This window comes from Macaca mulatta, chromosome 12, assembly GCF_049350105.2.
Source record: "Macaca mulatta isolate MMU2019108-1 chromosome 12, T2T-MMU8v2.0, whole genome shotgun sequence".
NCBI classification, from domain to species: Eukaryota; Metazoa; Chordata; class Mammalia; order Primates; family Cercopithecidae; genus Macaca; species Macaca mulatta.
Genome location: NC_133417.1, coordinates 132,093,635 through 132,121,259, shown reverse-complemented (window position 1 = coordinate 132,121,259; position 27,625 = coordinate 132,093,635). Strand labels below are relative to the sequence as shown.

The 27,625-nt window shown below is 39.6% G+C and overlaps 1 protein-coding gene across 9 annotated transcripts in view; it reads right to left on the bottom strand.

Moving 5' to 3' along the window:
* The window catches only part of RHBDD1 (rhomboid domain containing 1), a 163,364-nt gene extending 144,994 nt beyond the window's left edge, over positions 1 to 18,370 (bottom strand). For 5 of the 9 annotated variants that reach the window (XM_028831159.2, XM_001110165.5, XM_077957720.1 and 2 more), the window contains exon 1: positions 18,337 to 18,370. The gene's annotated coding sequence lies outside the window, so the exon portion shown is untranslated. Of the gene's footprint in view, positions 1 to 17,133; positions 17,582 to 18,224 lie in introns of all 9 variants that reach the window. The other 4 variants (XM_077957723.1, XM_077957717.1, XM_077957724.1 and 1 more) reach the window with 2 other exon arrangements.
* Between the last annotated feature and the right edge of the window lie 9,255 nt (positions 18,371 to 27,625).

Genomic DNA, 27,625 nt, shown 5'->3' with positions numbered 1-27,625 from the left:
CCTGCCTCAAGAAAGCCAAGTTCCACATTCTGCAATTCCACAGCATGTAACAGATGTCTCAAATGGCTGCTATAAGTAGTTAAATAAAAATCTTATAAAATTCTAGGCTGTGATCTAGAGGCATGCCAGGAAATAGTTCAATGTTCTGCTTTATGGCCAATATTTTTTAACTTAAGCCACTAGACCAGGAACCTTTAGAAGAGATGTCAGTGACTCTTCTTTCACATAAATGCTTCCTGGAGGATAAGCTGAAGTTTGAATGTTTTAAAAGTACTAAATGGGCCAGGCGCAGTGGCTCATGCCTGTAATCCCAGCACTTTGGGAGGCAGAGGCGGGTGGATCACGAGGTCAGGGGTTCGAGACCAGTCTGGTCAATGTGGTGAAACTCCATCTTTATTAAAAATACAAAAATTAGCCGGGTGTGGTGACACGAGCCTGTTGTCCCAGCTACTTGGGAGGCTGAGGCAGGAGAATGGCATGAACCCAGGAGGCGGAGCTTGCAGTGAGGGGAGATCATGCCACTGCACTCCAGCCTGGGTGACAGAGCGAGACTCCATCTCAAAAAAAAAAATAAATAAAAAAGTACTAAATGGGACCAAAACAATGCTTCATTTTAGCTCAACCTCCATCTGTAATATGCAGTGTAAAATTTAATTAGAAGTGAATAATGAGAAAAGAAAATCTGCAGGCTTGGCTCAGTGGCTCTTGCCTATAATCCCAGCATTTTGTAAGGCCAATTTAGGAGGATTGCTTGGGGCCAGGAATTCAAGACCAGCCTGGGAAACATAGCAAGACCTCATCTCTACAAAATAAAATAAAATAAAATAAAAAAACAAAAAATTAGCCAGGTACAGTGGCACACACCTATAATCCTAGGTACTTAGGAGGCTGAGGCAGGAGGATCACTTGAGCCTAGGACTTTGAGGCTGTGGTGAGCTATCACAGTGGGCAACAGAGTGAGACCCTGTCTCTAAAAATAAGATTAATTAAATTTAAAAAATAAGATCTTACTGAAAGAGACAAGGTAGAGCAATAAATTTTGACTTAGATATTGTTTCTGGCAATTGTCTTAGTTCAGGCTGCTATAACTAAGTACCATAGACAGGAGGATTATAAACAACAGAAATTTATTTCTCACAGTTCTGCCCGTTGCAAGTGTGACATCAGGGTATAAGAATGGTTAGGTTCTGTTGAGGGCCCTCTCATGGGTTGTGAACTGTTTTTCCATTATATACTCACATGGTAGAAAGAGAGCAAGAGAGCTCTCTGGCGTCCCTTTCATAAGGACTCTAATCCAATTCATGAGGGGTCCACCTTCATGACCTAATAACCTGCCAAAGGCTCCACCACATCCTTGTACCATCACTTTAGGTATTCTAGAGTCACCAGAATTTCTGGAGCCATTGCACACAAACATTTTTATAAAATTTATTTTTGTAAACACAAAAATTACTGTGGCAAAACTAAGGTGGCAGCTATAAAAATGGAAGTTTAAATTAACTATGGGAAAGTGATTTCAAATGATACTATCATCTATTCTAAGCCACAGAAATGCAGGTCCAAGGCAATAAATAGAATCACCAAAAGAAACTGGCAAGTCAGGTCTTGATAATCAGTTCTGTCCTAGGGATTCAACAAAATTCAAGGGGCAGTAAGATTGATTCAGGCCGGGCGCGGTGGCTCAAGCCTGTAATCCCAGCACTTTGGGAGGCCGAGACGGGTGGATCACGAGGTCAGGAGATCGAGACCATCCTGGCTAACACGGTGAAACCCCGTCTCTACTAAAAAAATACAAAAAAATAGCCGGGCGAGGTGGTGGGCGCCTGTAGTCCCAGCTACTCGGGAGGCTGAGGCAGGAGAATGGCGTGAACCCGGGAGGCGGAGCTTGCAGTGAGCTGAGATCCGGCCACTGCACTCCAGCCTGGGCGACAGAGCGAGACTCCGTCTCAAAAAAAAAAAAATTGATTCAGACTGTTTATGGAAAGATGAGATCAGTTTCACTGAAGAGGAAATATGGCAGGGTAGAAAGTATACATGGCTAAACCGAAGACTTCAGCAACTGTGCTGGCCTTGCCACTGAGGAGGAGGATAGAACAGCTGAAGAACTAAAAGATAAAAGAAGCCAGGCCGGGCGTGGTGGCTCAAGCCTGTAATCCCAGCACTTTGGGAGGCCGAGACGAGCGGATCACGAGGTCAGGAGATCGAGACCATCCTGGCTAACATGGTGAAACCCCGTCTCTACTAAAAAATACAAAAAACTAGCCGGGCGAGGTGGCGGGCGCCTGTAGTCCCAGCTACTCAGGAGGCTGAGGCAGGAGAATGGCGTAAACCCGGGAGGCGGAGCTTGCAGTGAGCTGAGATTGCACCACTGCACTCCAGCCAGGGCGACAGAGCGAGACTCCGTCTCAAAAAATAAAAAATTAAAAAAAAAAAAGATAAAAGAAGCCAACAAAAAGCCACCAACACCACCACAACAAACACCACGCTTTACCACACTGAAGACTGGCTGTTGAGGGTAAAAATTCCAAAGGAACTACATGCGTGTTGGTTTCAGGTAAAGGCAAAAGGCTGAGGAAGGGAACTGCAGATTTAGGAAATGCTCTAAACTACTTTCAACAACAATAGCAACAACAACAAAAAGGCTCATCTGTCAGTTTAACTAAATTACACAGAGTGAAGGTATAGGATTCACAATTAATTCATTCCAAGGGATTACAGACTTTTGCCAAAGTGAGAGGAAAAGATGAGCCCTTGGTAGTGCTGAGCAAAGTGCAGGGGATCCCCAGGTAATTTGGAAACCTGAGGTTAAAAAAAGCAAAGACGATAAAAAATAACTGGAGGGACTATTTCCCAGAGAGGGGACGCTTCCACCTCTACTTTTGCCAGCTGTCCTGGTTCTGCCCATCCTGATTTGGCTCCTAGTTGTGTGGTCCTGGATATCCAAGGTCATCAACCTCCTGAACAACTGGTTTCTTTAGGCTCAGTTGGATCAAGTTGCTCTGCTGCACACAGAGCTCAGGAAGTTTAATTCTAGTCTTAAGACTGAAAATCTTTCTCCATCTATTGTCTCTGCATTTGGGGGGAATGTGTTTGGAACCCACACACACCCTCAAATGCAGAGACATATATGGAGAAAAAGACATGGAAATACACAGAGAGAAATGGAGAGGAATTTATCAATTCTCCTTGATGGAAAAAAGTTTAGCTTCTTCCTTCCTGGAAGAGGCTAAATGTTAACAAGGTCATCAACGGGACTCAAAACAAGTAACATACTGACCATCTTCCACAGGTAAGGCAGAGTTATTAGGCTCAGAGGAAAAAAAAAAAAAAAAAGGCATAGGGCACACTTATTGTTCCTCGTTTCAAAGGAGTTAAGTTGCTTTATTTCCTGAATGTAATCAGACAGGAGACAATGCTTCAACTCCCTAGGGTGACTAAGGATGTAGATTTAGAAAAACACATGTAATAGAGTTGTACGGAACTACCCTAGCTTTCCTTTTCTCGTGATCACCAAAGAAGTCTCACAGAAGATTCTGCAGCAAATAGGAGTCCTTTTATGCATACAAACACTTTTATTCATTTACTGTTGCCCATTTGCTGGGTGGATTTCACGCAATCTCAGTGGAATCTACAAGGGACCTCAGAAAATCATACATGTGCACAGAGCCTCTTAAAAATCACTCTGTCTTAGATCTCCTATGGATTAGAACTTCTGGAAAGGGTGATAGTGTAAGGTCATCTTCCCTATAGACACCACCTAGAATCTGGCATATCCATATCTAAGACCAGGATGACACCATCTTAGAAGGGCAGCTAGGTTTTGCTCCTCTCTGTACTTTCCTAACTGGGAAAAACAAGTTCAAAACTCCAGATTAACTGGGGTCACTCTGATGCCATAAATCCAACCCACACAGTTTTAAAAGAATGAAAAAAAAAAAAAAAAGAATGAAACCCTTTGTGCATTCTTGTAATGGCAGGATAGAGGACCCTTGCTAAAAGAGCTCTCTGAAACCGCAGAAATTTAACTTAAAACACTGAGTATTTAACCTTATTTTCTATTACACTCCTCCTACGACTGGTTTCCCAATCAGAGATCATGTTTGTTTTTAGGTGTTTGCTCAGTGCCAAGAGGTGGTTAAGATGGCTGACTAGCATCAAGCCACTCAAGACCACTAGGCCAGTCTATTCATTGTATTAGATACCTTGAGCAAATTATCTCATCAACCCCCGTCTGTTTCCCAATCTGTAAGATAGGTCAGTAAAGATTCAGTTAGCACGCTCTTAACAAACGAAGCTCTTTGTTGTTATTATTATTGTGCATTACTGTTTTAGTCTGGGCTTCCCCAAAAAGCAGCTCTAAGACAAGGGTCCCTGTGGAAGTCACTTATTTGGGAGATGACCAATACACTGACTGGGGAGTAGGGAAGCATGACAGGAATGGCAAGATGTAAAAAATAATACCTACACATATATATGTAGAGAGACAGAAAATATATATATATCTTCTCAAAAGAGCTATCACTGTGAATGACTGGAGCTTAATCTCACTGGGGAACTCTGAGAGCTAGAATAGATATAGATATAGAAATAGATATAGATACACACATAGATATAGATACAGATATATAGATATGGCTCAGTGTTATGCCCACAGGGCAAGGGAGTCTGCCTTGACTGTCATTGCCGTGTTACCAGAGAAGGCAAAAAGGACATCCGGGGCCAGAGAAAGCACTTGATCAAAGAAATGTAGGGTCTGGAGGCTAGAAGCCTGCTGGAATGTCCCCTAAGGGCCAGGGGATGTGGGCGGAGCCTGAGGGCAATGCTACCATGGCACCTTAGCCTGAGACACACACCTGCCTCCACCAACCCACGCAATTCCTTCCCAATCCTCAAAGCCAGCTCCCGACCTGACTCCCTCCTGACAGGCTCCCTGCCCATGCCAGTGCTCACTAACCTCCCAAATGCTTCCTGCACATATGCTTACTCCACCGGTGCCAGCAGGATTCACCAGGGAACCTTCATCATCTCTTCCAAATGGTGTGTTTTCCTTATACATTGGAGCTTAAAAGCATACAATCTGGAACCTAAATTGGTCCTACTGACTGGCTTTAGCTTTAAGAGCTATGTGACCTTGCCCACGTCACTTAATCTATGTCTCAGTTTCCCACCATGTAAGATGGAGTAATAATAGCTAAACCTGATCCTAAAGTTCTTATACAAACTAAACAACCTAAAACATTGAGATTCTTAGATAATGCCAGGCATACAGTAATCACTCAATAAATCACAGCTATTTTTTAATGACTGAAAAAGAAATCCCATTTTGCTACTGATTGTTATTCTAAAATATAAAAAGTCAAACCACCAGCCAAAGTGACATACAACCACATTACTAGTTAATCTGTAGAACTGCTCTCAAACTTTACGTGATTACCCTATTCAATCCTCTAAACTTTACAAAGTAGGTATTATTATTAACCATTTTATAGATGAGCAGGGATTTTAATCAAAATAATCTAGCTCCCAAGGCTCTGTCCTTAAAATGAAATTGTGGTCCGGTTTGTCTGCAAAAAAGAGTTCTTAATTCTCAAGCTATTCTACACTCAGACTCAGCAACTCACCAAAATTACTGTTTAAGCGTCCCTACTGGTTACTGCCTTTAGGGGCTTCCAGTAAGTTGATCTTGGCTGATTCTTTACATAAGCCTTTCAGATTTCAGGGTGGTGATTTGACTTGTGACCTCAATTATCTGAGGGACCTACGGAAAGTATTTGATTTTTCAGTTTGTCCAGCTTTTTTTATTGTGACGATGATGACTTCTAGTATCTTTATGCGTCAGAGCTGAGACCAGAAGTTACCCCCAATTGTCTACTAGTAAGATACGACACTTTGACTACCAAAAAATTAGGGAGGACATCATCTCGGCATAAGGAATAGTTTTTCCCAAGAAAGGTATCTGGTGACTTCCATTACACGTTAAAATATTCAGGCATTTTAAAAACATTTCAAATATAGAAAATCTCACTATGTAAAACTTATATTCTACATCAATTGTAACTGTTTTCTTGAGGACAAGAAAACAGTTACAATTGATGTAGAATATAAGTTTGTAGATCTATACAGCATAGAATACTATAGAGAATAGTACCAAGTAATGTTCAAATACCCAACTTATTTTGGTATTTGTTATCACAGTCACAGATTAAAAAAAAAAAGAAAAGAAAAGAAAAGAAAAAAAATCAGTTTTAAAAATCAAGTTTTAAAAAAAAGTAACAATAATCCAAATTTCATTTTTCTCATCTTAGAATGTATTCTACGTAAATAGAAAAGCACCCACACCTTCTCCAACTTTATCCTACCAGGGCCAGCCATCTGGCTGGCTAGGACTCTGGTTGGGAGGACTTCAGGGGGTTGGGGAGTTGCAAGGCGTTCCATCTTGGCTTTCCTTCACCCCCAGGCCCTACCCTGCAAAGCAAGGATTACTCTGAGAGAGAAGTCAGAGAGGCGAAAACTGCTTTTCTACCTTTTAAGAATTACTAGCATAAAGGATCACTGTCCTTGTGTTTTGCCAGATCACTGAAAGCTGCATGGTCAGTTCATATCATGTTGTCTTTATAGAATGACGTTTGCGGAGATATAATCTAATATTAGAGGCCTTGACATAGGTCTCACCCAAAGAATCATCTTTATATTGTTGTGAAGCACCATTCAGACAATGTTTCTCATGCAAAATCTCATCACAGCTAGAAAAAGCTTAAGTCTGCCTAGTAAATGAATATGCTTCCCTCTGCTGAAAGCCACTCAACCATTTGGGTTGGTTGTTTTCTTTCTTTACTACAAGCTTGTGTCTTATGTCATGTAAAACAGATACTTTTTGAAAATGGGCAAATAACGTAAAAATATACGTCAATATTGAAAATGTTAAGGCAGTCTAATTCAGAGAAAACCTTAGGGAAGTTTCCTCAGCCCAGTCAGGCTTTGAAAGATAAAAAGTGGATGAAAGAAAGGTATTTTAAAGAAAGAAAACAGCATGTATGTGTTGTTACCGTAGAGACATAAAATACAATAATGTTTAGGGATGTAGAAGTAATTAGTATGCTCCATTGTGCTCTGCTATAATGCTTGTTTTGAAATGAAAAAATTTGCTCAAATGCAACTTGTATATTAGGGAATAATTTGAGCAAAAGCGCAAATTTCACTTTTGATGCATGCAGAAAACTGCACCCTGCTGAGGCAAACTGCACAGAAATTCACAAAATGAACAATTTTATACATTTCAAACATCTATCAGTTACCCCAGGTCGGAGTACATTATAAGCTATACCTATTCACATGTGCAGTTAACAACTTTCCATCCACTACTTGACAAAACCCTCCTCCCACTACTTGACAAAAATTCATAAGATGCAATCCTGACAACTACTTCCACAAGCAAAGGTCAGGACTTTTGAAGGTAAAATGCCATATTTTCTTACATTCACAGTACTTACATATTTTTAACCATTTAATAATGGCTGGTTGTCAGTCATTATTATCCCACTTCTACTGCATGTTCTCCATGTTTTACTCTCACACTTCCTTTTTTTTTTTTTTTTTTTTGAGATGGCGTTTCACTCTTGTTGCCCAGGCTGGAGTGCAATGGCATAATCTCAGCTCACTGCAACCACCACATCCCAGGTTCAAGCAATTATCCTGCGTCAGCCTCCTGAGCAGCTGGGACTACAGGCGCTCGCCACCAAGCCTGGTTAATTTTTGCAGTTTTAGTACAGAAAAGGTTTCACTATGTTGGCCAGGCTGGTCTTGAACTCCTGACCTGAGGTGATCCACACGCCTCGGCCTCCCAAAGTGCTAGGATTACAGGTGTGAGTCACCGCACCCGGCCTACACTTCCATTCTTTAATTAAACCTACAAAAGTTAGAAGTTCTCCTTACTCAAATATTGAAAATACCACATGCTTTTAATTTTCTCAGACAAATCAGAATTAGAGGGGATAAATTCTCTATCACATATGCCCCTATTTTTCCTTTTCTGATTTCTCTATCAAAAGTTGTTTTACTATCCTTCATACAAACTTTAAAAATGAGATTCATTTAATTTTGGCATTTGTTTACTTGACTGTATGTCCTAAATGTGCCAAGGTTTCATGTCTGATTATAGTTATTCAAGGACACAAGCAACATTTCCATTTGGCCAGATGCTTTCAGTAAGATAAATAAGTATAATATTCACTGTGAGTATATAATCCTGACCACCAATTTCAACAAAGAAGTAATGGAAAAATAAAAACAAGAACCCAAGATCAGATGTTCTGACAACACATGCAGCTCAATGAACAAACTGCATTTACATTCATTGCGCATGTTTCACTTCCAGACAGCACACAAGGTCAAACTACTAACCGTCAGTTACAATAAGCTTCTAAACTGCTGGTCAATTACCTGGTTAATAACAAAAGACAAGGCTATGACATCATTACAGTTATAATTAATTTACACAGATCAGCTTCCTGTTAATCAAATATATCTTTAAAAGCATTTAATTATTTTTCACCAAGAAAGCAACATTCAGCTTCGTTAAATGAAAAGCAATCTTGTTGAATTCAACACGAAAGGCTGTCAGGCTGCTCTAAGACGTAAAGAACAAACGGCTTCACAGGGCACACTGCTCCAATACAGGAGCTGTTGCCACATTCACAGCAAACAGAAGCACAAGATGATGGATAATACAACACATTTTTAACAGTTTCAGAATATAAAGTTGTTGTCAGGAAACTGAAAGTAAAGAGATGGGCTTTGGGAAAAGAAATGTCCCAGTGCTTTTTGCCAAAATTATATACAGGGGTAGCAATATTAACATATGCAGTATAGGACAGCAGTTAAGGGCATGGTCCTTGGCTCTACGATACACCAGCCACGTGCCCTTAGGAAAGTTAACCTTCAGAGTTTCACTTGTAAAAGAAGATAACATAGGTTCATTTGGTTTCACGAGGATTAAATGGGATTATGTATATATATTTATTACACAAAATCACAAATTGTGACATGATAGTGGTTTTGCCCATATAAACAAATAAGACTTAAAATAGTTTTAAAATGTTTTTGATAACACAGTAACTAATTAACATTTTCCATGACTTTCTGTGACCCTACATTTTAAAACTGCATAATGTGATTAAATTACACATACATTTTTAAAAAAGTATAACAAATACAGAGAAGCAACCTGAAAGCAGAAATAATGTTTTCATTTAAATAAGCTTTATGTAAAATCTCAAACCAGGATCTCTGTCAAGATTATCTGATGATTTGAGAATTTAATGAGCCTCCATTTTAGGAGGAAAAAAAAAAAGTCAGCGTCAGCTGGCAAAATTCTTTCTCCAGCTTTTAGAAGTGTTACATAGCATAAACGAAAATGATTAGACTATATTTATACATAAAAAATAATGGCTAAAAAATGAAACTACCAGATTTTGTATATAACCTTAAATTTCGCTCTACTGCTAGGTGAATTAGTGCCAACTCCAATTCTGACCCATCGCCATTTATGATTTCCAGTATCAATCATAAGCCAATTTCTTCTCTCAGAGACCACAAGGTTTAGTGTAATGAAGGCTCATTAAAGTTCTCCAACTGACAGCCCTTCAGACCTAGGTTTTTAAACCAGGAGGCACACAGGGAACAGCAATGCCAGCATCCCATGATCGCTGCTTCAACAGGATTTAAGTAGTTCCATTCTCAGGTTTACTCTGCACCAGATTTCTTTGTCTACCTAAAGTCAATGGAAAAATGAGAGCTATCACTGCTCCCTGCCCCCATTTAAATTAATCTGTGTAAGAAGTGTTTGTGAATTATTTATGTAACTGAAGTTTTCCCTGCACAACAACTAGTGAAAAGAGGGAAAAAGCATGCCATGCTTCAAATATATGTTATATTACCACAAACCACATGGGATGTCCACAAATTATTAAGTGATAGGGAACAGCTCAGGGCTTTTTGCCTGCATAGCATCAATACTTCATTTTTTCAGTAACAGGAATCTGTCTCTCACTCCCATTGGATGTGGTCTTCGGTGGGGGACAGGGGTGGGGGGGCAGCTATCAATCAAGGGTGCCATTTCTAATACTGGTCCAAGGTGATAGTGACCAAAGTTGGAATAATAACTATTTCCCTGGAATTTAAAACTTGTGCTGAGAAACTATGTGATCAACAACTTTTGGAGCTGGTTCTCAGAGCGTTAATTTGAAGAGTTTTCCAGATCTACCAAGTCTCCCCAAACCTCAAGAGCTCACATAGCTGCTGACCTTTATGCAAATAAACTAGAAAATCCAGAGGAAATGGCTACATTCCTGGACTCATACACCCTCTCAAGACTGAACTAGGAAGAAATCGAATCCCTGAATAGACTAACAATGAGTTTTGAAATTGAAACAGTAACAAATAGCCTACCAACCGAAAAAAGCCCAGGACCAGATGGATTCATAGCTGAATTCTACCAGGGTACAAAGAAGAGCAGGTACTATTCCTGCTGAAACTATTCCAAACAATCGAAAAGGAAGGACTCCTCCCTAACTTCTTCTATGAAGCCAGTATTATGCTGATACCAAAACCTGGCAGAGATACAACAACCAAAAAGAAAACTTCAGGCCAATATCCTTGATGAATGAACATCAATGCAAAAATCCTTAACAAAATACTGGCAAACTGCATCCACCAGCACATCCAAAAGCTTATCTACCTCGATCAAGTTGGCTTCATCCCGGGATGCCAGGTTGGTTCAACATACACAAATCAATAAATGTGATTTATCACATAAACAGAACTAAAGACAGAAACCACATGACTATCTCAACTGATGCAGAAAAGGCCTTCGATAAAATTCAAAATCCCTTCATATTAAACTCTCAAAAAACTAGGGATTAAAGGCACTTACCTCAAAATAATAAGAGCCATATATGACAAAGGCACATACTTCAAAATAATAACAGCCATATATGACAAAGGCACATACCCCAAAATAACAAGAGCCATATATGACAAACCCACAGCCAATATCATACTGAATGGGCAAAAGCTAGAAGCATTCCCCCTGAAAACCAGCACAAGACAAGGATGCCCTCTCTCACCACTCCTATTCAGCATAGTATTGGAAGTTCTGGCCAGCACAATCAGGCAAGAGAAAGAAATAAAGGGTATTCAAAAAGAGAGGAAGTGAAATTACCTTTGTTTGCAGATGACATGATCCTATACCTAGACAACCCCATCGTGCCAGCCCAAAAGCTTCTTAAGCTGATAAGCAACTTCAGCAAAGTCTCAGGATACAAAAATCAATGTGCAAAAATTGCTAATATTCCTATACACCAACACCAGGCAATCAGAGAGCCAAATCATAAATGAACTCCCATTCACAATTGCTACAAAAAGAATAAAATACCTTGGAATACAGCCAACAAGGGAAGTGCAAGACTTCTTCAAGGAGAACTACAAACCACTGCTCAAAGAAATCAGAGAGGACACAAACAAATGGAAAAACATTCCATGCTCATGAACAGAAAGAATCAATATCATGAAAATGGCCATACTGCCCAAAGTAATTTATAGAATTAATGCTATTCCCACTAAACTTCCATTGACATTCTTCACAGATTTAGATAAAACTATTTTATGGAATCAAAAAGAGCCCAAGTAGCCAAGACAATTCTAAGCAAAAAGAACAAAGCTGGAGGCATCATACTACCACACTTCAAACTATACTAAAATGCTACAGTAACCAAAACAGCCATGGTACTGGTACAAGAACAGATACATAGACAGATGGAACAAATTAGAGAACTCAGAAATGAGACCACACACCTACAACCATCTGATCTTTGACAAATCTGGCAAAACAACAAATAAAGGATTCCCTATTTAATAAATGGTGCTGGGAGAAATGGGTAGCCATATGCAGAAAACTGAAACTAGACCCCTTATATCACACACAAAAATTAACTCATGTTGAAGTAAAGACTTAAATGTCAAACTCAAAACTATAAAAACCCTAGAAGAAAATCTAGGCAATACGATTCAGGACATAGGTATGGGCAAAGATTTCATGATGAAAACACCAAAAGCAATTATAACAGAAGCAAAAATAGACAGATGGGACCTGATTAAACTAAAGAGTTTAATCAGCAAAAGAAACTACCATCAGAATGAACAGACAACCTACAGAATGGGAAAAAAATTTTAAAATCTATCCATCTGACAAAGGTTTAATATCCAGAGTCTACAAAGAACTTAAATTTAGGAGAAAAAAACAACCCCATTAAAAAGTGGGCAAAGGACATGAACAGACACTTCTCAAAAGAAAACACACATGCAGCCATGAAACATATGGAAAAAAGTTCAACGTCACTGATCATTAGAGAAATGCAAATCAAAACCACAGTGAGATACTATCTCATGCCAGCCAGAATGGGTATTATTAAAAAGTCAAAAAACAACAGATGCTGGCGAGGTTGCAGAGAAAACAGAATGCTACTACAGTGTTGGTGGAAATGTAAGTTACTTCAACCATTGCGTAAGACAGACTGGCGATTCCTAAAGACCTAGAGGTAGAAATACCATTTGACCCAGCATTCCCATTACTGGGTATATACCCAAAGGAATAGAAATCATTCCATTTTAAAGATACGTGCATGCATATGTTCAGTGCAGCACTATTCACAATAGCAAAAACGTGGAATTGACCTAAACGTCCATCAATGACAGATGGATAAAGAAGATGTACATATGGAATATTATGCAGCCATACAAAGGAATGAAAGCATGTCCTTTGCAGGGACATGGATAAAGCTAGAAGTCATTTTCCTCAGCAAACTAACATGGGAACAGAAAAGCGAACACTGCATGTTCTCACTTACATTTGGGAGCTAGATGATGAGAACACAAGGATATATGGCGGGGGACCACCACACACTGGGGCCTGTCAGGGAGGTGTGGTAGGCAGGGAGAAACAATAGCTAATGGATGTGGGGCTTAATACCTAGGTGACTGGATGATTTATGCAGCAAACCACCATGGCACATATTTACCTATGTAACAAACCTGCACATCCTACACATGTACCCTTGAACTTAAAAGCTGAAGAAAAAAAAATTAGCTGGATGTGGTGGCACATGTCTGTAGTCCCAGCTACTTGGGAGGCTCAGGTGGGAGAATCAACTGAGCCCAAGAGGTCCCGGCAGCAGTGAGTCAAGATCACACCACTGCACTCCAACCTGGGTAACAGAGTGAGATGCTGTCTCAAAAAAATAAATAAATGAATGAAAAATGAATATGCCTTGAAAAAAAAAATTCCTTCAATGTGTTAGGATAAGGGGACTACATGGGCAGTGTGCACAAAATTCATTCCTAGACTTGTTCAAATTTAGAATCATAACTGATTCATTGCAACACACATAATTGCAATATTGCTGGTATCAGCAATATATTAAAAAAAAAAGGTAGTGAATTTTTTTTCACAGTATTGCCCAAGAGACTTTTTACTCAAAGAAAAAAAACCCAAATTATATGTAGTTGCCAAAACACACATATACACACACAAGTCCACACACACACACCCCTATACATTATTTATAAAACTGAAGTCATTGTAAGTAACATTTATATTTATTTCACTCATTACTACTCTGATATTGTGACTTTGCATTAAAAATGCATAAGCAAGTTAACACCTGGAGAAACAGCTGTTGGTGTAATGACAACACTCCTGGAGCTAATGCCAGAAGATCTGGGGTCAAATATGGATGCCATCGTATACTAGTATGTGGCCTTGGGCAAATCATATAATCAGTACTGTAGAGCTTCTGTTTCTTTATCCATAGACGGAAAAAAATTCTACTTACATCCTAGAATCACCATCAAGAATAGATGAAATAGGGTATTATATTAAAGCGTGTAGCACATCACCAAAGTTTTTCACTCTCCTTTCCTCTCCTTAATCAGCCTTTCCTGCCCTTAGAACTAGATTCTATTGCTGTGTAATTATGAGGTGCATGTAACAATGTCCAAGAAACTAGATGGTAAATAACTCCAACATGCAAACCTAAATGCACACATTGTTAGTTGGCCATCATCTAGATCCCAAAGGGCTCTTGCCCACTATCTGTTGCTTCCCAGAAATTTGATAGATTTTCTTCCCTGAATACAGCCAAAATTATCTATGGGCTTTCAAATATCACCATCATGATACTGCCACAAAGCAGCTGGTTGATTGAAAGTAACTCCCCCTCGCCCAAGCTCCAGCTGTCACCAGGAAACCCTCTTCGATGTGTGAAAAAGACAATGTAATATCACTACCACTGTTAATAACAATCTAACTAATACTTAAAATTTGAAATTATTTTTCTTATGAAGGCTCATTAACTGAAAATTAACTCTCTAAAAAAAAAAAAGCACTTTACCATATAAATATAGAGAAGTTGCTTCCATACAACAAAAAAATGACAGGGCTATAAACACAAGTAGTACATTTCCTTTGACTCCCTGTTTCTTTTTTCCTGAGTCATTTGTAATCCTAAACAACAGTCAGTTAAAATGCCAAATAACTTTTAATAGTGATATAGCTGTCACAACTTGGAGGGATTTTTTAAAAAGCTAATTCCTCAAAAAAGAGCACAGAATCCCACTTTGTAAAATATGGGTCAGGTGGATTTTTTTTTCTCAATAATCACTCACTCCCCTGCATGAGAAGCCATCCATATGGTGACATGGCTGACAACCTTGGAAACTGTCTTCAGAACAAGTTTGTGAATCCCACTTACCACAATTCTTAATACCATTACTTTTTAGGTATAGCTCATGCCCTGAGGATTTCTGTTCCACCACAGAGCTTCATGTCCAGCTCCCCAGAATCCTAGGTTCCCTAGGCACACCTCCTAGCATCGCTGCCAAGGACCAAGAGCCTGTGCCCTTCAACCTCACTGCTCTTAAAGCTTCTCGGCTCCTGAGTTTTACAGATAAGATTCTGTTTAAGAGGCTCCCTGTTGAAAAGATATGAGGACCACTGCTTACATGGCTATAACTGCAACATAAAAGGAAATCTACCTTTTAAAGAATCGCTTGTTTTTAATAGATTTTTTAAACAACGTTTACATATACATGTATGTATCTAATTTTCCATAAATGTATAATTTCCTTTTATACTTGGTCCCCATCCCCATATTCCAATATATTGACAAATAAACATTATCACCTAGTGTGAGTCCTTTCAAGTATTTTCTGCACTCATACGTTCATATGCAATATATACACACAAATACATGTAAGAATTTTGTTATCCCTTATTAAAAATGGAATGTAAAACTTTTCACTTTGCTATTAAGAACTTGTGTTTTTAAAAAATATTAGCAATTTCAGGGCTAACAGCATTTTCTCATCCTTTGATGCATACCTTCAGTGAGGTCTCATTTCCTGTAACAGTGTCCCCTTCGCTAGCTGACTGTCCCCATTAACTAACTGAAGATACTTTATTATTCATCCCCTGACCTTTGGATGTTTAACCTCCTGTAATCATCCAAAACAATTTCTAGAAGTTGCTGTTTCAGTGATAAAACTGAAGATGGTGTTTTTCCACGTTAAACTTTCAACTTTTTTCAAGTGTTTTTTCTCATTCACAATAATGTGAAAGCTTTGACTCCATTTCAGCATTTTATGGTTAAAAAGAAAAGCAGTGCAGTTAGGTAATAAAATTACCTCTTTGATAAAAATATTACAAAATGAATGGCATAAAGTTAGGTTTGAGGTGACAAATACCTTTTTTCCCTTTGTCCGACACATATTTACTGAGCCTCTGTGCCTAAAACATGTTTTATGCGTTACTTCATTTAATTCAATGGCCTGCAGTAGCACATCCTATGACTCCTACTTTACAGAAATTCAAGTGGGGAGGATGTTAATTTGCCTAAGGGACGCAATCACTAAGTAGCAGACGCAAGATTCCGAGCAGAAAGACTTGTCTGACCCAAAACCACGGATAGCAATCTGTCTCTCCGATAGGGAGAACAACAACAACAACAAAATTTGATGCCTTTGAAAAATAAACATTTTATGATGGGGCAGTGCCAATTTGGTGGCAGAGCTAACGAAATTATTTCCAGAATAATCCATCCAAAGTGACTCATGTTTCACCTGAAAACTCTCAATATCCAGGAGCCATGGTGTAGCCTTGGGAGCAGTGTGCTCTAATCAAAACGACATGTGTAGGCCACGGTTTGGCACTGACCTTCTCAACATTGCAGTGAACGTAGCCTTTAGAGCAGCTGCTTTAAATCTTGAATATTTCTTTATCCCCCTACAATGGGCCCCTGCAGGAATTAAAGTTGTAAGAAAACACTGCATCTAAAAAACACAGCAGGTTGAGGGCACTCCTGTGATCCTTCCTGAAAAGGGAGGCATCTAAAGTAGACATGAGAGCTTTGCTACCGTGGAGCTGTACGACATATGGGAAACAAAGAAGGATAGAAACATCTTCAGCCTTGGATTTTGCTTGCAAGTCACTATGTTACAATACTTCTCAACTCCAAAACTAGTGCTTACCTCTGGTCTTTACCAAATTCTGGGTCAAACAAGGTATAACTAAACTGAAGACGAGGCAGGTGTATCACCTGAGGTCAGGAGTTCGAGACCACTTGGCAAACACCTCTACTAAAAATGCAAAAATTAGCTGGGAGTGGTGGCAGACACCTGTAATCCCAGCTACTTGGGAGGCTGAGGCAGGAGAATCGCTTACACCTGGGAGGCAGAAGTTATAGTGAGCCCAGATCGCGCCATTGCACTCCAGCCTGGGCGGCAGAAAGCGACTCTGTCTCCAAATAAACAAATAAAACTGAAGAGCTCACAAGGTCAAAGAATTAAAAACTACTCTTCAACATAAATACCAACGTTATTCTTAAAAATCCCACAACCACAATAGCATTAGTATGCACCGCTTTAACTTTTAACTGAACATCCTGCATCCAACAACCTTGACTACACAGAATTGAGAATCCCGAGGTAAACAAAATACCCTCTAAGCAGTGGTCCCAATATCCATGCACTACAACTCATATCTACCCCGCTGAAGAATCCTTCCAGCACAAACTATGTACTTACTTTATGCAGTTCTAGTAAGTTATTTAATAACATCTTTGGGGGTTTTCTATGTGTTTGGTGTTAAACATTTTTCTTGCATCTTCATATTCCTGCCCTGTGAGGTAACATGTCCAAGTGTCTCCATCTAGGAATTACTTCAATTCAAATTCCATTATATGTGACTCCACAATGGGTGTTATCACTACGCCAGTAATTCTCAAACTTTAGCATCCAGGTGCACTGGTACCAATTGGAAGGCTTGTTAAAACATATTTCTGATTCAGTAAGTTTGGGGTAAGATCCCAAAATGTGCATTTCCAAAAAGTTTCCAAGTGATGCTGATGCTAGCGTCCTATTGGGACTATTTAGAAACCAACGCACTTCTATTCTCCTTTGAAAGAATACTTGTTTTCCACAGCGATGGCAGGCCTGCAGCAAATCAGAAGCCTTTAAAGTTTATTAGAACCACCTTAAAAAGACACACAAATGTGAGAAATTAGATAAAGCCTTCTAACAAGCAATTTCAAAGGGAGGGGGAAAAAAAAAGTCTGGGAGTCACTGAGTGTACTGCAAGGAGACCTAAACACCTCGATAACTGAATCGTAAGTAGGCAGGCAATCATTCATTTTGACAGTAACGCTGAGTCTTCAAAAGAGTTTATGCTCAGTCTAGAAAAACAAATAAGGCTGTGATCCGTTTCTTGCAAACGTTTATCCAAAGGATTTTAGGTTTGGGCAGAAAGGGTTTTACTTTGGTGAATTTTTTTGTCCCCTAATAAAAGTTATTACTGCGGTGAGGGTTAGGTTTGCTCTGAGAAGCTGAAAGCTGTCCCGACAGCACCTGAAACTGCATGCTCTGCTGCTGACGCAACTTCACTTCAAACTTCCTGCTTTCAAAAGGAACCCTTTAAACTCGCTCAGCGCCAACCCCTTCCTCCGAGTGTGGGCACGTCGTTCCCGTGCGGTCCGGCGGAGAAGGGGCAACGTCCACAGGACCCCGGTGGAGTTGCCCCAGGAAACGCCCTCCCCGCTCTCGAACTTGTCCCGGACGGGGAGGCTATGCCTCCAACCCTGCCATGCCTCCCTCGCCCTGGCCCCGCGGGAGGCGCCGACCTCCGCCCAGCAACCCCTGCCCGGCGGCCAGCGCCCGCAGCCCGGGAAAACAACGAGAGACGCCTCTCAGAACCGACGACAGGAGCCGGACCAAACAGACGCGGAAACTCACGCTCTCTACGACCCGCCTGCGTCCCCACGTCTTCGCGTGCACGTGCGTCATCACGCACGTTCCCGATTCCCGGGCGCTCCCGGTTCCTCCGGGCCGGGTACGGGAGGGGAGGGCACTAAAGCGGACGGCTTGGCCATGGCGCATGCCCAGTTGTGCGCGCCCGCGCTCTGCTATCTGCTGGCAGCGTGCGGCGGCACTGGCCCCGAGGGGGCTGCGAGGGCACGGCGGGGCAGGACCGTTGCAGAGCACAGTAAGGAGAGGGTGCACCCTCGCCCTGTCTTCCAAGCTCCACGTGAACTGTGGATAATAATATTCCTTACTGCCATAAATAGCCACTGGGTGCTCACAACGCGTAAAGCAAACAAGCGACCTGCGTTCAAGGGACCCGACGACGAGGGAAGAAGCGGCCAGTGGGTCCCGGCCGCCTACCCCAGCGGGAGCCTCTGCCCAGGTTCTCTGCCGGGAAGCTTCGCCCTTCTGGGCCCCAGCGCAGCCGCAGGCTGGGTAGCTGCTGCCTGGAAGGGTCAGATACCGCCTGTTAGGCGGAGGGTGGGAGAGACTCTCCCGTGTCAGGAGCTATCTGCAGACAGCGAGAGGGCGGTTTATCGCAGAGTCCCAGAGCCAGCCAGATGGTTGCGGGTGCACCTTTCACTCCCAGAAGCTTGGGTCTGGGACCGCACCACGCAGCGTTTGCGCATTTTGAGGGCTTTAGGTGTTTCGTATTTCAGTTAATAGAATTTAGATTACTAGATCACTTGATATCATTTTAATTGTTTGCTATCGGGAGCAAGTTTTATGTTCAGCTGTCGGAGTCAGGCTAAGTTAAATGCTGCAATGCTGTATTTATTTAATATGATATGAAAAAACTATCTTACAGCCGGGCACGGTAACTCATGCCTGTAATCCCCGCACTTTGGGAGGTCGAGGCAGGAGGATCGCTTGAGCTCCGGAGTTTGGGACCAGCCTGGACAACATAGTGAGACCTTGTCTCTATTTAAAAAACAACAACAGGCCTGGCGCGGTGGCTCACGCCTGTAGTCCCAGCACTTTGGGAGGCTGAGGCGGGCGGATCACCTGAGGTCAGGAGTTCAAAACCAGCCTGGCCAACATGGCGAAACCCCGTGTCTACTAAAAATACAACAATTAGCCAGGCGTGGTTGCGGGCGCCTGTAATGCCAACTATTCGGGAGGCTGAGGCAGGATAATCCTTGAACCTGGGAGGCAGAGGTTTCAGTGAGCTGAGATCGCGCCCCTGCACTCCAGCCTAGGCGACAGAGTGAGACTCCGTCTCAAAAAAAAAAAAAAAAAAAAAAAAAAAAAAAAAAAAAAACTTACAATTTGCTGTTAGCTAGGGTAAAGATGCTCTTTTTCCAAGAAGGAATCCGAATATCCAAATACAGGTGGTTTAGTGTTGCTCTTTGTTTATTGGAAGTTGTAGCAGCTGTGTTTAGATAGTCTGCTAAAACAAAAACTGCCTAAACCAGAAGAGTTTATCTTTTGCCATTGTGTATTAAAACTCTTAATAGGAATGTTTATTTTGGAGTTTGAAATTTAAGTGAAAATGTGGCTCATGTATAGATGTGGGTTTACATATGACTTTCAAGTGACAAAGAAAATTCTTAGCAAATTGTATGTGTTCCTTAAGACTTGTAAGTTACCCGTTTCCTAGAAAAACAATATACTCCTCCAAAAGCTCAGCTGACAATGAGAAACTGCATTTCTGGAAATGAAAAGTCAAATGAATGCGGGGAAAAGTAAATTGCCTATAGAGGTATTTTCTGTATTTCCCTAGAGGGCGAAATGTGTAATTTCTCAAAAGGAAGAAGTCCTCATTTATCCTTCTGATCCACTATCATATGAATCCATTCAATTACTATTAATCCTATCTTCTGTTCTCCATCACTCTATACACCTTTCTATAATTGCATCATTTTCTTGTCCTTATAATACATCAAATGCAGAGGTGATTTTAAGGGAGCCACAAATCAAGAAGTCTCAATTCAAAAATTTCATTAAAATGTAGCAATATATAGGGACTAAGAATATTCTTAGGTAATTATGTTCTGTTTCAAATATCAGTGAAAATTGTCATAGACATTTAAGAGGTAAAAGACATTTAACAGGTAGAAAAAAATACCTACCTTTTTTAAAACGACCTTCTCTTTTGCCTTACGTGATTTGTTGAGCAGACTGGGTTTTTTAAACGTTTTTATTGAAATGAGCATGTTGTAACATGCTCATATCCCATTTAAATTGACAAACCACTTGGATAATAATTGTATATCTTAAATATTAACATATGAAGCAATCAGCAGCAGCATCCTTTCACTGAGCAAGGCTTAAAAATACCAAAGAATCAATGCCAGAATAAATTCTTTAACTTAAAATATATGTAATCACTACATTACCATGTAAAACAATGATTTCTAAATGCTGAAAAGTATGTATCTTAATGATGAGACAAGGCAACACTGTGCACATTGTGCATAATATGTGAGACATTGAATGGTATAAAATAAATTTTAACTTTTATCTAAGGCTTACAGGAAAAGCAGCAATACCTATGATTAAGCCACCGGACTTAAATGAGTGTTTCTAAGATGTGGTACTTGCACATAAGCAGAGGAGTGGTGGTAACAACCCTTGTACAGTTCATAAATCCTGGATTGGAACTGGCAGGAAGGTGGACAAGTGTCATTCTCAGATTTCAGAACCCAGCCTGAAAGTGAGACAACGTCAGGCAACAATACCATGCAACAAATACACAACTCGATCATCTTTTTAAAGGGAGAAGCTTGTTTAGGTTTCTAATTGCTGTTAATGAACCGAGTATTGATTACTGTCTTACCCAAAACTCTACCAAAATATGTGTAAAGCTGATCAAAGAATTTATAGCTTTCTTGTTATAGAAAAGCTTGCAAATTAAAATAATTCAGATCTCAATTTAAGAACTGTAAAAGTGAGAAACTGGTTCATGTACCATAATGATAATAATACCAATGATACTTAACAGTAGACTATGCAGACACGAACCATAAGAGATTTGTAGTGGCTATACTAATATCAGATGAAATAGACTTTAAGAAAGAAATATTTTTTTCTTTCTTTTTTTTTTTTTTTTTTTGAAGTGCAATGGCATAATCTCGGCTCACTTCAACCTCCACCTCCCGGGTTCAAGCAATTCTCCTGCCTCAGCTTCCCGAGTAGCTGGGATTACAGGTGCCCGCCACCACGCCTGGCTAATTTTTGTATTTTTTTTAGTAGAGATGGGGTTTCGCCATATTGGCCAGCCCAGTCTGAAACTCCTGACCTCATGTGATCCACCCTTCTTGGCCTCCCAAATGGGATTACAGGCCAGCGTGCCTGGCCAACAAGAGATATTTCTAGAGACAGAAATTCCATACTCATAAGAGGGTCAATACATTGGGAAGATATAACAGTTATAAATGTATATGCAGCCAGTAACAGAACCCTAAATTCATGAAGCAAAAATGATTGAATCGAATAGAGAAATATACAAACAACAGTAATTTTATATTTCAGTACCCTACTCCCAATAACGTATAGAACAACCAGGCAGAAAATCACTAAGTATGTAGAAGCCTTGAACAGGACTCTCAACCTAACTGATATGTACAGAACACTGTACTTAATGACAGCAGAATTGATGTTCTTTTTAAAAAGTATACTGCGCCAGGCGCGGTGGCTCACGCCTGTAATCCCAGCACTTTGGGAGGCCGAGGTGGGCAGATCACAAGGTCAGGAGATGGAGCCCATCCTGGCTAACATGGTGAAACCCCCGTCTCTACTAAAAAATACAGAAAAATTAGTCGGGCATGTCTGTACTAAAAAATACAAAAAAATTAGCCGGGTGTGGTGGCAGGTGCCTGTAATCACAGCTACTCAGGAGGCTGAGGCAGGAGAATGGTGTGAACCTGGGAGGCAGAGCTTGCAGTGAGCCGAGATTACGCCACTGCACTCCAGCCAGGGCAACAGACAGAGACTCCATCTAAAAAAAAAAAAAAAAAAAAAAAAGTATACTCTCCAGAATAGCCCTGTGGTCGGCCATAAATAAGTCTCAGTAAATTTAAAAGAATTGGGATCATACAAAGTATATTCTTTAGTTACAGTGGAATTAAATTAGGGATTAACAATAGAAAGAAATTTGGAAAATCCCCAAATGTTTGGAAATTAGGTTACTCATGGGCCAAGGAAGAAGTACTAAAGGAAGTTAGAAAGTATTTTGAAATGAATGAAAGTGAAAACATATTGAAGTCATGCACTGCAGCTAAAACAGTGATCAAAAGGGTATTTAGTCCTTTAAACACCAAGAAAAAGAGTCTCAAATCTACACTTCCACCTTGAAAACTAGAAAGGCGGAATGTAAACCTTTAGCAAAGGGAGGAAATAATTATATTGCAAATCAATGAAATAAGTAACAAAAATAGAGAAAATGAAAATCAAAAGTTTGTTTTTTGGAAAAAAACAGTAAAATTAATGAGCGAATATTAAACTGGCCAAAAAATTAAAAAGACCAAAATTAGGAATCAAAGCAGGTACGTCACTACCAACCCAAATTAAAAGGATTGTAAGAGACTGTAAATAACCTTGTGCCAATAAATTAGACAATGCAGATGAACTGGACAAATTCCTAGACAGACACAAATTACCAAAACTGACTCAATAGAAAATCCAAAAAGACTTCATTTTATATGGTTGTCGTTAAAAAAAAAAAAAAGTATTACAAACTAGGTGGCTTAAGACAACAGAAATTTATTACCTCACAGTTCTAGAGACATGAAGCTCAAGATCAAAGTGTTGGCAGGGCTGTGCTCCCTCTGAAACCTAGAGGAGAGAATTCTTGTCTCTTTCCCACTGCTGGTGTTTTCAGCAACCCTTGGCCTTTCTTGGTGCTCCTTGGCTTTGTAGCTGCAGCACTTCAGTCTCTGCCTCCATCTCCACATGTGCTGTTCCCTCAACGTGCCTGTCTCCTAGAGGCTGAAGTGCCCAGCCTACTCCAGTGTGACCTCATCTTTACGAATTACATCTGCAATGACCCTCTTTTGAAATAACATATTCTAAGGTACTGGGGGTTAGGACTTCAACACATCTTTTTGGATGACACAGTTCAAGCCATAACAGACATGTAACAAGTACAGAAAGGTAATACTTTCCACAAAGAAAATCTTCCCACAAAGAGAAGCCCAGGTCTAGATGGATTAACTGATGTCAATCCATCAAATATTTAAGGAAGAAATGATACCATCATACACAAACTGTTTCTGAAAATAGAACAGTTCTCCACTTATTCTGCAAGGATGTTATTACCCCGATACCAAATTCAGACAAAGATACTACAAGATCAGCATCCTTTGTGAACATACAAAAATTCCCAATAAAGTACTAGCAAACCAAATATGGCAATACGTATGAAGGATAGATCATATACCATGAATGCAAGTTTGACTTTACATCAAAAAAGGCCAGGTGCAGTGGCTTACATCCATAATCCCAGCACTTTGGGAGGCCAAGGTGGGAGAGTCCTTGAGCCCAGGAATTTGAGACCATCTTGGGTAAGATGGTGAGATTCTGTCTATACAAAAAATTAAATTAGCCAGGCACAGTGGCACACACCTATAGTCCCAGCTACTCAGGAGGCTGAGGTGGGGGATCACTTGAGCTCAGTAGTTCAAGGAGCAGCGAGCTGTGATTGTGCCACTGCAGTCCAGCCTGAGTAAGGAAGATCCCATCTCTTTAAAAATAAAAATTCATATCTGGACACTGTGGTATGCACCTGTAGGTTCAGCTACTTAGGATGCTGAAGCAGGAGAATCACATGAGCCCAAGAATTTGAGGCTCTAGTGGGCTATGATTGCATCTTTGAGTAGCCACTGCACTCCAGATTGGGCAAAATAGCAAGACCTTCTTAGCAAAAAATTAATATAAAACGCTATAGTAATAGGCTAGAGAACAAAAACCACATGATCATCTTAATCAGTTTGAGCTGCTATAACAAACATTCCATAAATTGAGTGACTTGTAAACAACAGAAATCTATGTCTCAGTTCTGGAGGCTGGAAAGTTGACAAACGAAGCATCATGGGCAGTTTGTGTCTGATGAGTGCCCGCTTCCTCATAGACAGCGCCCTCTTGCCCTCTCGCTGTGTCCTTACATGCTGGAAAGGAGAACTAGCTCTCTGGGGTCTCTTATAAGGGCACAGTCTCATTCATGAGAGTTTTGTCCTTATGACCTAATCCCCTTCCAAAGGCTCCACATCCTAATAACATCACCTTGGAGATTAGAATTTGAACATACAAATTTTGGGGCAACACAAACATTCAGACCACAGCATCATCTCCATAGATGTAGAAAAGCACTGTTCTAAATCCAACACGTATTTGTGATAAAAGCTCTCCAAGATGTAGGCATGACAGGGTACTCCCTCAATCTAGTAATAATACAGGGCATCTATAAAAAAAAACTGCAGTCAATATCATACATAACGTAAAACACCAAAAGCTTTCCCCCTGAGATTAGAAACAAGACAAAAATGTCTGCTCTCACCACTTCTACTGAACATTGTACTGGAGGTTTCAGCTAGTGTAATAAAGGGAACGAAAGAAAAAGCATCAAATTGAATAGGAAAAAGTGAAACTCTTCATTCACAGATACCTGATCTTATATGTAGAAAATCTTAAGGAAAATACACACACACACACACAGATAAAAACTAAAATTAATAAGTTTAACAGTCTCAGGATACAAAATTTTTTAAAAAAACATATTTATGTATACTACAAATTAGCAGTCTGCAAATAAAACTGAGAAACCAATTTCATTCCAGGTAGCATCAAAAGAATAAAATACTTAGGAATATTCAAAACAAATGTAATAAAAGAAGTGTAAGGCTTGTACACTGAAAAATACTTAACAGGGCTGAGATAAATTGACATGTCACCTTCATGGAATGGAAGCCTCAATATTGTTAAAATGACACTCTTTCTTAAATTAACGTATAAATTCAATACACAATCCCTCTCAAAGTTTCAGCAGGCTATTTTGGGGTACAGACTTGATAAGCTGATCCCTATAATCTAGAATAAAAGACCTAGAATAGCCAAAACAATTTTGAAAAAGAATAAACTTGGAGGAATTATACTACTTAATTTCAAAGTGTATTATAAAGTTATAGTAATCATGACAGTGTGCTATTGGTGTAAGAATAGGCATAGAGATCAACAGAACAGAACTGAAATGACACCCTATGTGGTCAGTTGATTTTCAACAAAATTGCTAAGGCAATTTAATGGGGAAAGGATAGTCTTTTCAACAAAGAATGGCTGGCAGTGTTGGATGTCTTTTTGAAAAAAAACCTATGAACTTGTGCCCACACAATACCCAAAAATTAACTCCAAATGGATCATAGGCCTAAATGTAACAGCTAAAACTCTAAAATTTCTAGAAGAAATCACAAAAGAAAATCTGTGTCATCTTAGATTAGGCAAATACTTCTACGTATGATAGGAAAAGTGCAATCCACAAAAGAAAAAAAATTTGATAAATTGGACCTTCTCAAAGTTAAAAAGTATTTAAAAGACATTATTTAGAAAATGAAAATCACATTAGAGATTGGAAGAAAATATTTGCAAATATCTAATAGAGGATTTTCCTCTGGAATATTTAAAGTACTCTTACCAATCAAGTAGAAAACAATTCAGTTAAAAAGTGGGCAAAAGATTTGAATATATTCTTCACCAAAGAAGATATATGAGTTATAAACATGTGAAAATATTCTCAACATCATTAGTCATTAGGAAAATGCAAATTAAAGCCACAATGAGAAACCACTCCACATTCCCTTAAGTTACTGTAATAAAAAAGATGGAATTATGGCAAGAATGTGGAGAAACTGTGATACTCATACACTGCTGATGGGATTATAAAGTGGTGTGGCCACTTTGAAAAATAGTTATGCAGTTTTTTGGAAGGTTAAACATACATTTACTATACAACACAACAGTTTCACTCTTAGAAATCTACCCAAGAGAAATGAAACATATGTCCACAAAAGACTTGCATGCTAATTTTATGACAGCATTATTCATAATAGACAAAACTATAAACAATCCAAATGCTTAACAACTGTTAATGATTAAGCAACGAAAAACAAACTACTGATTCATCCTATAACACGGATGAGCCTCAAAAACATTATGTTAGTGGAGAGAAATCAAACCCAAAGTCTACATATAGTGTGATTCCATTTATATGAAATGTTAGGACAAGACAAATCTACAGAAACGGAAAACAGATCTTTGCTCCCAGGAGTGGGAGCAGGTTAGCTGTAAATGAGCATGAGAAAACTTTTTGGAATGATGGAAGTGTTCTAAAACTGGATGGTGATGATGGTTGCCTATAAATGTATTAACACTATAAATTTATTAAAAATCACAAACTATACACAAATAATGCATGAATTTTTTGCTATGTAAATTCCACCTTAACAAAGCTATTTAAAGAAGATAACCAGTCTGTACACGTATGGTCACTTAGGTCCAAGGCCTGGTAAAGACTGACCATGGAAGTTCTACCCAGGCCCTACCCATCCACATGCTATGCTCAAGAAATTATTCTTGTGATGAAGGATAACCATCACAAGTGGATCTCATACTCTAAGAGCTTCTAGCCTTGTAAAGAAACCAAGGGATCTACATTACTATCAATGAAACCAGATAGAAAGAGCTATCTGCTTTAAGTGAAGTTGAAATTAACTTGGGAGTTTATGGGATGAAGACATTGACTAGAGCTGGAGAGATGGCAGAATACTTTGTAGAATTGGCATTTCAATACTTAATGTTTAAATGGGTGGGATTGGACTTACTGAGTTAAATGGAAGAGCATTGCAGGCCAAATCAAAACAAAACAAAACAAAAAGGTGACGGGCAAACAATATTTTGAGGAATCATTATGGTAATGTATGTTTTACGTAGTATTTTAGCAGGGTATCATTTTGATCAATAGTAAGGAATAAGAGGGATAAGTATGCTATCATGTGCAATATTCTTGGTGCATGAGCATTCCTATGTGGACATTGGACTACATGGAGTAGATAATTTATTTGGGATAATGGAAAGGTTATCTGTAGATTATGGATATGAAATATGGAGAATATTAAATCTTACTTTTAAAAACACCATTAGGCTGAGCGCAGTGGCTCATGCCTGTCATCTCAGCACTTTGGGAGGCCAAGGCAGGTGGATCATTTTGAGCTCAGGAGTTTGAGACCAG